Genomic DNA, 13,714 nt, shown 5'->3' with positions numbered 1-13,714 from the left:
TCCAGCAGACCCCCGTGACCCTGTGTTTGGATTCAGCGGGTTGGAAAATGGATGGATGGATTATCAAGCATGACCATAGGAAAGTTACTTAAAGGTTTTTGTAAATTCTAAATTTACACAACCTACTAATCTGCCCAATTTACTTTATTCAATTGAAAACAGGAAACCAGTGCCACTAGTGTAAAGCTGTTCCCCATACTGGAATAAACTCTAAACCAGGGGTAAATATGCAGTGAAACAATAAGTTCAAATGCTGAAAAGTGCTCAGTGAAGTATGCAAACATATCAGAATATAGATTCAAGAAGTTTATTGTCATATGCACAGTAAAAGAGCGCAGTGGCTGAACCCATGCAATGAAATTCTTACTTTGCCAGTCTCCCTTACACTAAACAATAAATTAAACAGAAGTTAACCTAAACGTGATAATTAGGCAGAAATCAGAAAATAATCAGGCAAAAAAATACAAGAAATAAAGCACTCTGTGCCTCATGCTACAGACAGGGTAACAATCAATGGAACTGATGGAAAGTGGAAGAAGCAGTGATGCATCTATTATTCACGAGTCTAATGGCCTGTAATATAATAATAATTATAATTATTATTTTAATGTATTACCACATTAAGGTGGCCCAGCCTAGAAAAGAATACTGAAAGAATTGTACTTTGAATTTACCCATTCAACAAACAGCAAAGGCAATGCAATTTTTGAAGATGAAAACTAGTTAGAATCTGTGCCAGAATTACCAAAACATGGTGACAAATGATTAGTAAATCCTCAGCAAATAATTTGACAAATCAAAATACCTGCAAAGCAATTTAAATTTCTCCACAACTCAAATACGATGGGGTTATGTAAAACTGCAGAACATTCAGGATTACTGAAACTGTAAGAAAGGCTAGCCATCCTACCAAATTTGGTTGCTGCACTGATCAAATGATATTGACACAATTTAAGAACCTCAAGATAGCATATTAGGATCTAAAGCAATGTCTTGCAAAAATCAAGACATTGCATGAATCAATTTGCATGAATAAGCAGTCAGGAAGATATTACACATAACAAGTGAGGGAGGAAGAAGATATTGCCCTCCATAAACACAAACACACAAATGCTTAGAAAATAAACAGTCTTACAAAAAAAGTAAGAATCTTCATCTAATTTGAAATTAACCATAACTGCAAATAGCTACAGGGCAAGATGTAGAGAACTACTGAATGTTTTTATTTTTACACATTTGAGTTGTTTTACTAGGGCTGTTCAGTCCCTGTACGATCAGTGCCAGAGCTTGGTCCGCATTGCCGGCAGTAAGTCGAACTAATTTCCAGTGAGAGTTGGACTCCGCCAGGGCTGCCCTTTGTCACCGATTCTGTTCATAACTTTTATGGACAGAATTTCTAGGCGCAGCCAGGGTGTTGAGGGGGTCCGGTTTGGTGGGCTCAGGATTGGGTCACTGCTTTTTGCAGATGATGTTGTCCTGTTTGCTTCATCAGGCCGTGATCTTCAGCTCTCTCTGGATCGGTTCGCAGCCGAGTGTGAAGCGGCTGGGATGAGAATCAGCACCTCCAAATCCGAGACCATGGTCCTCAGCCGGAAAAGGGTGGAGTGCCCTCTCAGGGTTGGTAGCGAGATCCTGCCCCAAGTGGAGGAGTTCAAGTATCTCGGGGTCTTGTTCACGAGTGAGGGAAGAATGGAGCGTGAGATCGACAGGCGGATCGGTGCGGCATCCGCAGTAATGCGGGTGTTGCATCGGTCTGTCGTGGTGAAAAAGGAGCTGAGCCGCAAGGTGAAGCTCTCAATTTACCAGTCGATCTATGTTCCTACCCTCACCTATGGTCATGAGCTATGGGTAGTGACCGAAAGAACGAGATCGCGAATACAAGCGGCTGAAATGAGTTTCCTCCGCAGGGTGTCTGGGCTTTCCCTTAAAGATAGGGTGAGAAGCTCAGTCACCCGGGAGGGGCTCAGAGTAGAGCCGCTGCTCCTCCGCATCGAGAGGAGTCAGATGAGGTGGCTCGGGCATCTGATCAGGATGCCTCCTGGACGCCTCCCTGGTGAGGTGTTCCAGGCACGTCCAACCGGGAGGAGGCCCCGGGGAAGACCCAGGACACGCTGGAGGGACTATGTCTCTCGACTGGCCTGGGAACAACTTGGGATTCTCCCGGAAGAGCTAGAAGAAGTGGCCGGGGAAAGGCAAGTCTGGGCATCTCTGCTCAAGCTGCTGCCCCCGCGACCCGACCTCGGATAAGCGGGAGACAATGGATGGATGGATGGAGTTGTTTTACTGTTTTCAAGTGTTTTTTAGTTTTGTTTTTTTGTTTACCCATTGGTTAATCATTTTTATTGCTATGACAGTGATGTTATCATCATGCTGCCATTTTGTGTCTAGAACTATGAGTGCTGCCCATAATAGTAATGACTTTGGTTTTCAGTTTACTGACGCACATAGTAGCGTCATCAGTAATGGATTATAAATGATGGCCTTGCAGTTGGTGTTTTCATTCTTGATTTGACCATAAACCCTCTTCATAAAATTATATTCAATTTTCTAGAGTAGTTTTACCTGATGTGATTTCATCAATTTTATCGAAAGAAATGAAAGATATCATATATAAATCCTTATTAGGCATATTTGAGCAGTCCCTTGAGAAGGGAGAAGCATCTCAGGAGTAGAAAGTTTCAAATGTGACTCCAGTCTTCAAGTAGGATGACAAAATGGATTCTAGCAATTACAGATTAGTTCTTACTTCTGTGCAATGCAAAATCATGGAAACTATAATAAGAAATAAGTTAGAAAATAACTTAAATGAAAACAATAAACTAACTAAAAGTCAGTATGGGTTTATGATGGGAAGGTCCTGTCAAAACTAATTTTTCATATTTTTTTAAACAAGCAACTGGATTAGTTGACAAAAGCAATGACATAAATTTACTTAGACTTTCAAAATGCCTTTGATATGGTCCCACACTGAAGATCAGTTCTAAAATTAGAAGCTGTAGGCATCAGAAGTAATGTGCAAAACTGAATGTCAAGTTGGTTAACCAGCAGGAGGCAAAGAGTACAGGCAAGAGGAGAATGCTTCACATGGAGTAAGGTCATCCGTGGAGTCCCTCAGGGGTCTGTTCTTGATCTGTTACTTTTTATTGTTTATATTAATGGCATTGATTATGGTGTGGTTAGAAATGTGTGAAATTTGCAAATGTAACTAAGATACGAACAATGACAGAATCTGAGGAGGCAGCAAAACAATTCAGAAAGCTTCAGAACTGGGCAAACACTTGGAAAATTCAGTATAATATAGAAAAGTAAAAAGTACTACATGTGGGCAAAAGGAACATCAATTACAAATACAAGATGGGAGACACTGTCCAACACGAGGCAACTTCTGAAAAGGATTAAGGGGTTTATGTTAATACAATGTTTTCGTTATTTAAGCAATCTGTGTGACGACGCAGGTTCTCTTCACGCCCCCATCATCCTTATGGGAGCCCTGAACCCAACACTGTCGGTAATGTCACTGAGATGAGCTGACAAATGGGGACAAATCTTACATGAAGCCAGGGGATATATTCAAAAAATGATAAAGTGCTTTTATTTAAAACAATAATCAAAACAGTGCAGTGTCCAAAGTTCAATAAATAAATTCTTAAAACCAGTGTCTAGTGGGGATAAAAACAGTCATCCATAAATAAATAAAATCTGAGTTTAAATGCAGTAGAAGTTAAAAGATTTCATACTTTATGGTTGTCACTTTCAAGCTTGACTCTTGGTTTGGCAAAGCTGTAGTAACTTTTGTCATTTTCAGTCTGGTCTGAAGGCAGTATACTTCTCTTTGATTATTTTGGAGAAAAAAAGGACATCCTGCTGTTGCTCCAGCCTTGCTCATTATATTGTGTATAATTATGTGGTATTATAAATTTTTTACTGATGCTTTCTTCTCTACAATCATCTGATTTTATATTAGATTACATTCTATAAGAGCGTATGGATGTATGGAAAGACACAAGTAAGCCTTATAGTTAGATTCTACCTTCCAGGGTTTAAGAAAATAAAGGCATAATTTATGAGTGAAATGATTATGCTAAAAAAATAAAAGTTAGTACAGAATACTCAGGAGTGTTGTGGTGCTAAAATCAAAAGTAGTAAGCATTTGCTTTCATTGGACTTGTTAAGAGAATGGGTGGCTTATAAAAATGAACCTAAACTGTGGAAGTGATAAGCATCTTTAAGAATAGATTTCACATTTCCCTTAGTGTGTTGATAAAATATTAAACTATTAAATATGTCCACAGAATTGAAAACACAAGACTGTTTTAGCCTTAAGTATAAAGAGGAGTTTGCAAACTTGTCAAGCTTTCACTAATATATTTGAAAATACCCTTAAGGGCAGAACAGAGTTAATATTAGATAACAAATAAGGGACTATTAATCAATGGCTGCTCCTACCCTAATCGAGGTGCTTGCTCCTGACATACCTCCACTTTCCAAAAAACATTCTGGCTTAATCCAGTTCAGAGTCATGGTTGCCTACAACCTAACCCACCAGCATCACAAGCAAGACAGGAACCAACAAAGGCATGGGGCATGGGACCATTGTATGGACCACTCATTCTGTGCTAAGCAAGCAATCTGACACATGCCTTAGAGAATGTGAGGGGACAACTGAAGTGCAACGTCCACATTGACAATAAATGGCCATGGGAGTCATGAGACAAGAGTGCTTACCACTGCACCACCATGCTACCCTTCTACACAACAAATAAAAGTAGTAGCACTCATAGCAGCAGATCAAGGAGTCTCCCAGCAGATATATGAGGTGGAAATCTGTAATGAACCTTCCATTGGATAGATCATTAGAAAAGCAAAAGACATCTTAATTCAAGCAGATGGTACCATGGCAAAGAGTTCAACGAAAGGAATTTGTCTCCGATTAAAAGCAAAAACTGCTCTACGCCCACCATTGGATTAAACAGATTAAGAAAATGGATAGTTACACTTATACTTTTTGTACAGAAATGGATTTCAGTATGTGGCATGTGGCATTTGAAACTGTAGATGTCTGGCGGGGGCGGCCAGTTGGCCTAGATCAGCGGAATTGTGACTTCAGTTGTTACAAAGGACAGTAGCCTCCCCTGAGGTTTATTTTCTCCTGCGATGATGCTAACTAGAGTTGTTTTCCTATACTTCTGCTGTCAACTGGCCATATTCTGTTAGTTGGAACTGAAGTTAGCATCTTGGAGAAAAATAAAAAATAAGCGCTGCTAACATCTGTTTTATTTCTCAGTTATCGTGCTCTGTTTGCTTATTGTTATGTATTTTAATTTTACTTGTATTAAATTGTGAATCAAGGTGTGAAAGGTGCTGTGACTGGGAAGGGGGTTCAATAAGTTGAGAAAACAACTCTTGTAGTAGAAACTCCATCCTTGTATGGTAGGCTACATTTATTTGATTTTTGTACAACATTCATTAAACAGATTTGGCCAGGCAGAGGTTTAACCCAGTTAACGGAATTGGTAAAATTTAAAACAACATTCCCTTTTTCAAGTAGTAATGGCCTCAGTTCACTCCAATGCAATAATGAATAGTATTCAATCTTCCTCGGAGTTCCAAGATTAGGGACCCTTTATAGCCATCCCAAAATTAACTCCCATGATGGTGTTGCTTGAATCTTAGTTAGCGAAACTGAGCGGTTTCTCAGGTTGTATCCCTCTAGAGCCCTGGGGATATGTAAATAGAAGTGGTACAGCTCCACTCTCTGACCATCAGGGGGATGGAAGATTCTCTTACACATGTGGTGACCTCCATGAGTGTGTCCTTCTCTTAAGGCTTCTAGCGACTCAATGGTCGCTGTGAGGGAAGAAGAGAAACAGGACAAAGTCAGAGGTAGCTCCCCCTTCTTGTCTCGGCGGGTTATTACATATATTTTCCAAGCCCTCGGAGGAGTCCTCTGACACCCATGCATGATAGTAGATTGACATATAAGACATGATACAGACAGACTAGACAGACAAACATATGACACTGGCTATATAGAATTGCAATTTATCTTTGAACAGACAAACAGTTTTTATGATACAAAGTCTTCAAGAATGATGTCCAGTGTTGGAAGAGTTGGTGCTTTTGTTGCTCCAAGTTCAAGTGGAGGATTCTTCATGTGTTTGAGTTTACTTTTTCTTTTTGCTACATCGTCCTTTATTCAAGGTGGACCTCTCCTGAAAATAAGAAGGAATGTGCGTTGGGGCATTTTCATCCTTTCCACCAGATTTTTTCCAGTTCTCCCAACTGGGATCTCACAGCAGGGTGGAGTAAACTGTGACAGTGCTTTGCATTTATAATTGAAAAGGAGAGCTACTGTATACAGGTATAAAAATAAATGGAATTAAATGATGGTGGTACTACAACCCACACTGACTCTGACTTAGCATCTTAACACCATACATATGGTCACTTGGTCTTAAAAATGAGGTTCTTATATTTGTAAATGAAACATAAAGCAGTATCAATTTATATTTTTGAGGAATTTGTGAATTGTAATAAACAGGCAAGAACTAAGCACACTCAACGTATTTACAATGTTTATAAAAATATTCACCCACCTTAGGTTTTTGACATTTGAGGTATTATTTATACACTGGACTTCCAATGATCAAATAAATTTGAAAGATGTTTACAAATCATCCTGAATTCATTAGAAAGTTACAAGCAACTTTAAATAGTGTCTAGTGCCAGAACTGGGCAGAGACACCTAGATTATCTGCCCTCCTTTCAAAGGCATGTGGTGTGAAATCAGGAGGCAAAGGTGACCTTATGGTTCACACCACAATTCTAGACGTCTGGACCTAGCAACAGATTTGGTTACCTGTTGTAGGCTGAAACTCCTGTAGGTCTCAAGCTTTACCATTCAATCGAAACCCAAAAGTTTGCACACCCTATGTCTGAAACTCTAAGGCCTGAAGAACTGAAGAGTCTAGACCAGATTCGAATCAATAATCTTTTCTCTTATTTAGCACTAAGTAAAATAAGTGAGTTTTGAAGGAAGATATATAAATGTATGTTTGTAATGCACTAAGCTAATTTCTTTGCTGTCTGATATAAGGTACCTACAATATAGTTAAAGCATATAGTATGCAGGTCTTACAGCACTGCTGCAGAGATTCTGCCCTACTCTTTCTGTCCTCAAAGCAAGAAAGACTTTGAATTCAGAAGTCTTCTAGCATTAATGCCCAACTTCTAAAGAAGTCTGCTTTTACCTTTGTTTCTGTTTTTAAGAGAATTTAGCTTTAAAATGATATCCTTCTTAAAACACTTAATTGTTACCCCAGCATGCATCTTCAGCACTTGCTTTTTTCTTCCTCCTAACTTAATAATAGTTAGACACACAGTTATTTGGAGAGTTTTATAGGCTTGAACCAGACAAACACAGGGAAGATATTCCAGGTGACAGATCCACCAAATTATGTTCCATCTGTCTCCTTAGACTGGAGGAAGAAAAAACCCTGGTGGACAACTGACGTCATTTCCCCGTTTCTTCCGGACCTCACGGTATGTTCCACTGGAAGACAAAGAAACAGACCCACTTTAGAGGAATATGGACCTCTGAGCCTCTACAGAATATTTTTTAATCAATTGAATATAGAGAACAGCTGAAACGATTACAGCACAATTGTGCTTGTGACTGCATTTTTTTCTTCAAACAGTCATCATTATCATGGGATTCCCTCAGGACCCAAACCCTCATTTCTGTCTTTGATTTTTCTTGTTACAATACATATACAGTTCAATGCAATAGCATATCTAAATAGCACATTTCACTTATTTTTGGTTACAATTAGCAAAAATGTCTTAAGCTTACTATTTAATAAAGGTAAAAAAGCATAATTTTGATTGTATTAATATACGTATAATAATTAAACCTTTAATGCAATAACAGAGTAGAGAGGGGATATGATAAATCTACAGCTGAAGCAAAGACATTACTTAATATTGTTTAATGTTTAATATTTCTCACAAGAGATGCATTCTACATTATCCTCTTGATTTTACATGCTTCATTGTGCCAACTGTCAGAAATGTCAATGAATGTTTGTTGAATTAATAAGCATTTTTAACCGATCTCCCAACAGTTCATCACCAGTTTACATATGGCCTAAATCCATTCTTAGGCTGAGACTTTGATAGCCCACCAAGGTTCTTGGCCACACTACCTTTCCTACATTTCATTATGAAAATGCCATACTTCAAGTCGATGAACGCTCTAGATTAACTCAATGCTCCAGAATTATAGAAGTATACATTTTAAAGCAATAAATCTACAGAGATTAAAATGTGGAGGTGAGGTGGAGCAAGGACTCATTTCAAGGAAGAACAAAACAGCAGAGATTGGGGATGGGGAAAGAGTTAGTGAAAAAAGAGAGTGCTTTAGTGCTATTGAAGAAGTGGGTAAGAGCGACAGTGACCACACTGTGGTAGAGGCAGGTTTTAGACCTATATAGAAAAACTCAGACTCTTATGAATCCTACTTTTGTCCCATTAGGAATTTATTAATTCTGATGTAAAACTCGGTTTTATCCTCTTGCCCTATGTGTTCATGTTGGAAAGATGTTCCACAAAGATAAGATGAGCATTTCAGAGCATAAAATGAACATAAGGTCAGAAAATACAAAACATTCCCTCTCTAGACATTTTACTGATGACATGTGTAATCTGATCTCAAGTACGCAGATTTGGAAATTTTCCATCCACATACAATTTCCTACTCCACTGTAAAGTATTTTAGATTTACAAATTGTATAGAGGCAACTACCCAGTACATAATATCTTAAACAAATTGTCTGGTTTTTTTTTATAATTGGCCCATATTAGAGTACCATTTCCTTTTCTGATTTTTCACTATTTGTCCTTTATAGTTTGGCACCTCAATCAAATAGCAGTATTGCAAAGAAGCTTTTATCTGATTAAATTTTAGCTGCCAGGAACAAACACCTAGATTTTGCATTTATTATCTTAGGTGACTTTAATAATTCAATCTTGGTATCTGAGCTTCCCAAATACAAACAGCTTATGAAATATGCAACTAGAGAGAGGAAAACTCTGGAGCACTATTATAGCTATTTTATGATGCTTGCCACACTATTCCATGAGTTCCTTTAGGCAACTCTTTCAGTGCCATTATATTTCTTGTCTGTTTATATAGACATAAATTAAAATCATTGTCAGGCATGTGTGCCTGAGGTTCGTCTTCTGGGTTAATCAGAGTTAAGCATTATCACTCTGGGACATAAGAGGGCGTTGTTGCTGACAATATCATCTTTTCTTTCTCCCACAGCTATGAAAACTGCCCAATGAGGGTGCTTGACTCCACCCATTCTGGTACAGCCATTATAAAGTCAAGTCACTCATAGCAGGGGTCATCTCATTTTTCAAAAAGCAAACTGCAGAAGGGAACTCTCATCCGATTACTAAACTCCCTACAGAGCATCGAACCAAGAATTTGTCTTATTTTGCCCTGCTTTTTGTGTTTAATTGAATTTATACATGCCATTAAGTACTTGTTTATTTTGGGACTCTGCAAATATTAAAGGGAGCAACCCATTAGTGCCCCAACATTTCTTTTGTGAACAGTGTTCCCTCAGTCAATGACATCAGCTAAAACAAAAACAAGGACAGTGCATAAATTGATCAGTGAGGCTGTGGAAAGTCTACAAGATGGACTGGATTCTGCTCTCTCAGAGGTACTCAGAGATGTTTCTGACAGACTAGATGAGTACACAGATACAGTGACTTCTTACATAAATTTTTGTCAGGAAATCTGTATTCCAATGAAAACAATTATCAAATACTATAATGACAAATCATGGTTTTCTAAAAATGTGAAAAAGTTCTGAAATACTAAAGAGAAAGCTTATAAAAGTTTCAGGAAAAAGAGAAGAATTTAACTTGCTCAATTAATTATCATTTTTGCCTTCAACAATACTGTTAATTAAGTAAATAATTTGGTAAGGCTCTTAATTTATTTGCCTTACCTTTCTCTATAGGAGGTGAGTCTTCAGCCATTAGATTTATATCAAGGTGACTGAAGCACAGTTGTTTTACATTTAATCGATAAACGCATGGATTAAAGAAATATGAGATGAATATAATACTGCATATATTGTGTGGTCGGGCAGTGGAAGGCTGACTGGAATCAATCAGTATTTTGGGACGCCAACTGAACCATCCCTTCTATTGATTGGCAGATGAAGTAAACAACAACAACAAAAAAAAAAAAAAAACAAAAGAAACAAAAAACATGCAGATGCACTGCTCCCCGGTCTGGGGTTCATCCTACCTGGAAGTCAGTCTTGTGCTCTGCTCTGTGCATTGCTCAGGCCTTCCAAAAAAGACGCCTCCCTTTAGGCTGCCTGTTTTTTATGGTGAAACCCACAGAAAGGGCAGGGTTAGGTGCCTTTATTGGACAGTCGCTTTGAGGGAAGAAGAGAAACAGGACAAAGTCTGAGGTAGCTCCCCCTTCTTGTCTCGGCGGGTTATTACATATATTTTCCAAGCCCTCGGAGGAGTCCTCTGACACCCATGCATGATAGTAGATTGACATATAAGACATGATACAGACAGACTAGACAGACAAACATATGACACTGGCTATATAGAATTGCAATTTATCTTTGAACAGATAAACAGTTTTATGATACAAATTCTTCAAGAATGATGTCCAGTGTTGGAAGAGTTGGTGCTGTTGTTGCTCCAAGTTCAAGTGGAGGATTCTTCATGTGTTTGAGTTCACTTTTTCTTTTTGCTTAATTGTCCTTTGTTCATGGTGTTCTGTGTTTTTCTCAGTTAGGCCCTTTGCTGTATCTTCTGCAACTTCATAGTGAAAAGAATTACTCTTTCTGGCATAAGAATTTAGATGCTGAAGTTCCCTTCTTGAAGTAATGGCTTCTCAGTCTTCTCAGGATGGGTTAAGTCACTGGCAGAGCCTGGCTTGGAAGAGTGGACCTCAGTATTCAAGTCTGCAAAGAGAAGACGCTGTAAGCTTTCAGCTTCCAAGGAGAGAGTGGATCATCAGCTTTTAGGTTTCAGACAAATGCAGGAAGTCATTTCAGAGAGAGTGCCCAGAGAGTTCCTCTGTGTGAGGAGTGCAGTTTGTCTTTGAAGGAATGGGTCACCACTCATGATTGAATTCAAGTCACTTGCAATTACAAAATCATTGCCTTCGTATAGGTGCATTATTTTGTCCATCACAGCTGTCATTCATTGAATTTTTGATTTTTTATTTAAAATCAACCATCCATTTAGCACCTTTTGGTCTGAATGAATCTGCAGAGATGTCAGTTGAACTCTGATTTATACTTTTGTTATCAGATGAAGTACAGGCTGAAATTGGTATAAACTGGTGTTCAGTCTCTAACTTTGGAATGCAAGTTGGGGGAAGGTGAAGCTGGATTTCTGCATCCCTATTAAATCTGCTGTCTTAACAGGCCTAGTGTGCCACTAAAAAGAATACCACAATGGGAAATGCCCATCTTTTCCTACAAACTGGAGACAAAAATGTTTACAAAGAGCCTAAATATCAGCTAGACAAGTACCAAATATAAGGTCAGGATGGAACACAGCTTCTCCACAAATTATTTTTGTCTGCCTGGAATGCTTTGAACTTGACCACTGGTGTCCAATGTAATGCACACTGACACAAACTGTTCCTTCTCTACCTGGCCAGTTTTTATTGCAGGTTTGAGAAGCACCCACTCCACCACTCAGAACATCAATCTTCCTGACATATCCCTCCTACAATCCTCTGCGTATTTCTGAACATGAAGTCTGTTTACTCTTCCAGAGACAGAAATGCTGTAAAGCTTCTGGTCTAGATAACATCATTCAATTCACACTAGGACATTATTCTGATCAGTTAGCTTCTGTATTTACAGACATTTTAGCTCATTTTGGCCCTGCCTGTTTCAAAGGATCCACAATCATCCCTGTGCCAAAAAAGCAACATAATTACAGGCCTGTGGTGCTGACCTCTGTAAAAATTAAGTTACCTGATTAATTCTTCAACATCTCAGATGTGTCATAAATTCTCTCCTTGACCTACTGCACTTTGCCTCTTTGCCAACAGGTCAGTTAAGGATGCAGCAAACATGGTTATCCACTAAATCTTGCAGCGTTTAGACTCTCCAGCTATTTATGTTAGGAATTTTATGGATTTCAATTCTGCATTTTACACAGTCATACTAGTGATTCTCCATAGCAAATTTCTCAGTATGAACATGGAATATGCAACATTTATCTGAATCTCTGACTTTCTAATTAATAAATGTCAGACAGTGAAGTTGGGTAAAAATCATTCAGGCCTCCTGACCCTAAGCACAGGGTCCCCCCCAGGGATGTGTTCTGTCTCCTCTCCTGTTCTCTGTCTACACCAGTGACTACACCACCAGAGACCCTTCTGTTAAATGCTGGCAGCATCTGAGGACCCAAAATCATACCAAATCACAGCATTCATTTCCCTCCATGTACTGCATTTCTGCTTGCCCCTTTCATGAAATGTTTGTCAATATGTTTAACATTGGCTCTTTCTTCATTGCAATCTCCCTCCCCATTATTGTTTGAGAATCTTTTTTGTGGATTATGTCATCAAAAAAGGTTAAAGTAAACTTCGAAGCCAATTCAGACATCTGACTCTTTTCTGTCTGCTGCTCTGACATTGTTATATCGATTTTGGAATACTGTAAATAAATTTCATCTTCTATCTCAAGAGCTGTAAAGGAAAGAGATGTGATCAAAAGTTTGTGCCAAAGTCATTACCAAAAATACAATATTGACCTGATGTAATTTCCTAATGCTTTCCAAAAATCCAAGTGCAGAAATAAAGCTGAGATAGTAAATAACTGAAAAAGCACCCAAACAAAATTAAATGCATGTTAAAATCTTTAAACCCAATTTCAGAAAAATTGGGTCTGTAAACAACAATTAAAGTACCATTTGAACTGATGATGTGAGAGGCCATGCATTCCCAGAAAATCATGGGAATATTGCTGTACTGAAAGGGAACACCAAAGCTCAAAAATAACAGTGATCACAAATAAATTAAAAATGCTTCATATAATAACAGAAAAAACAATTAACTTTTAAATGGAGAGGGATAAAAATTCATATCAAAAATTAATTTTCTTTTATAGAAATCCCCAAAATGAATTTACAATACCCAAAAAGGTCACAGAAAGAAAAAAAAAAAAAACAGTAAATCATGATAACCATATAGCGATCCGGTGCCACTAAGATTCACACCATTGATAAGACGTGATTTATTTATTTTTTTGGTGGAGATTCCAGGGATGCTCCCAGCCTTGGCCAGACCTGCACACACTCCCTCACAAAAAAGCAACTGGTAATAAAACAGAAATTAAAGAATGTTTTATACAATAATAGATAAATATAGGCACACTACACCGATCCCACCCCTGTTTCCCTTATGGCGATATACAATAAACACGAATTCAACAATAACAAACCACTAACAAAAACCACACACTATGAAGTCCATGAAAATGGCAACTGATGAAATGAAATGATGGTAGATGGTCTAGAGATCAGCACACTGTATATGAATGTAAAGGTCAGTCCTACCGGTATTTCCTGATGAGATAATAATGTATGAATGGGATCAGGAGCGCTCCTTTCTTCACAAGATGACAACAAATCCAAATAAGACAGTCCT

General features: G+C 38.3%; 1 protein-coding gene across 1 annotated transcript in view; it reads right to left on the bottom strand.

Annotated features, from left to right (window-relative positions):
- Positions 1 to 13,714, bottom strand: part of nedd1 (NEDD1 gamma-tubulin ring complex targeting factor) — a 753,979-nt gene that overhangs the window by 18,453 nt on the left and 721,812 nt on the right. The window lies entirely within an intron of this gene.

This window comes from Erpetoichthys calabaricus, chromosome 1 (genome assembly GCF_900747795.2).
Source record: "Erpetoichthys calabaricus chromosome 1, fErpCal1.3, whole genome shotgun sequence".
Classification (NCBI taxonomy): Eukaryota; Metazoa; Chordata; class Cladistia; order Polypteriformes; family Polypteridae; genus Erpetoichthys; species Erpetoichthys calabaricus.
The sequence above is the reverse complement of the archived record's forward strand: the minus strand, read 5'-3'. Positions and strand labels throughout refer to the sequence as shown.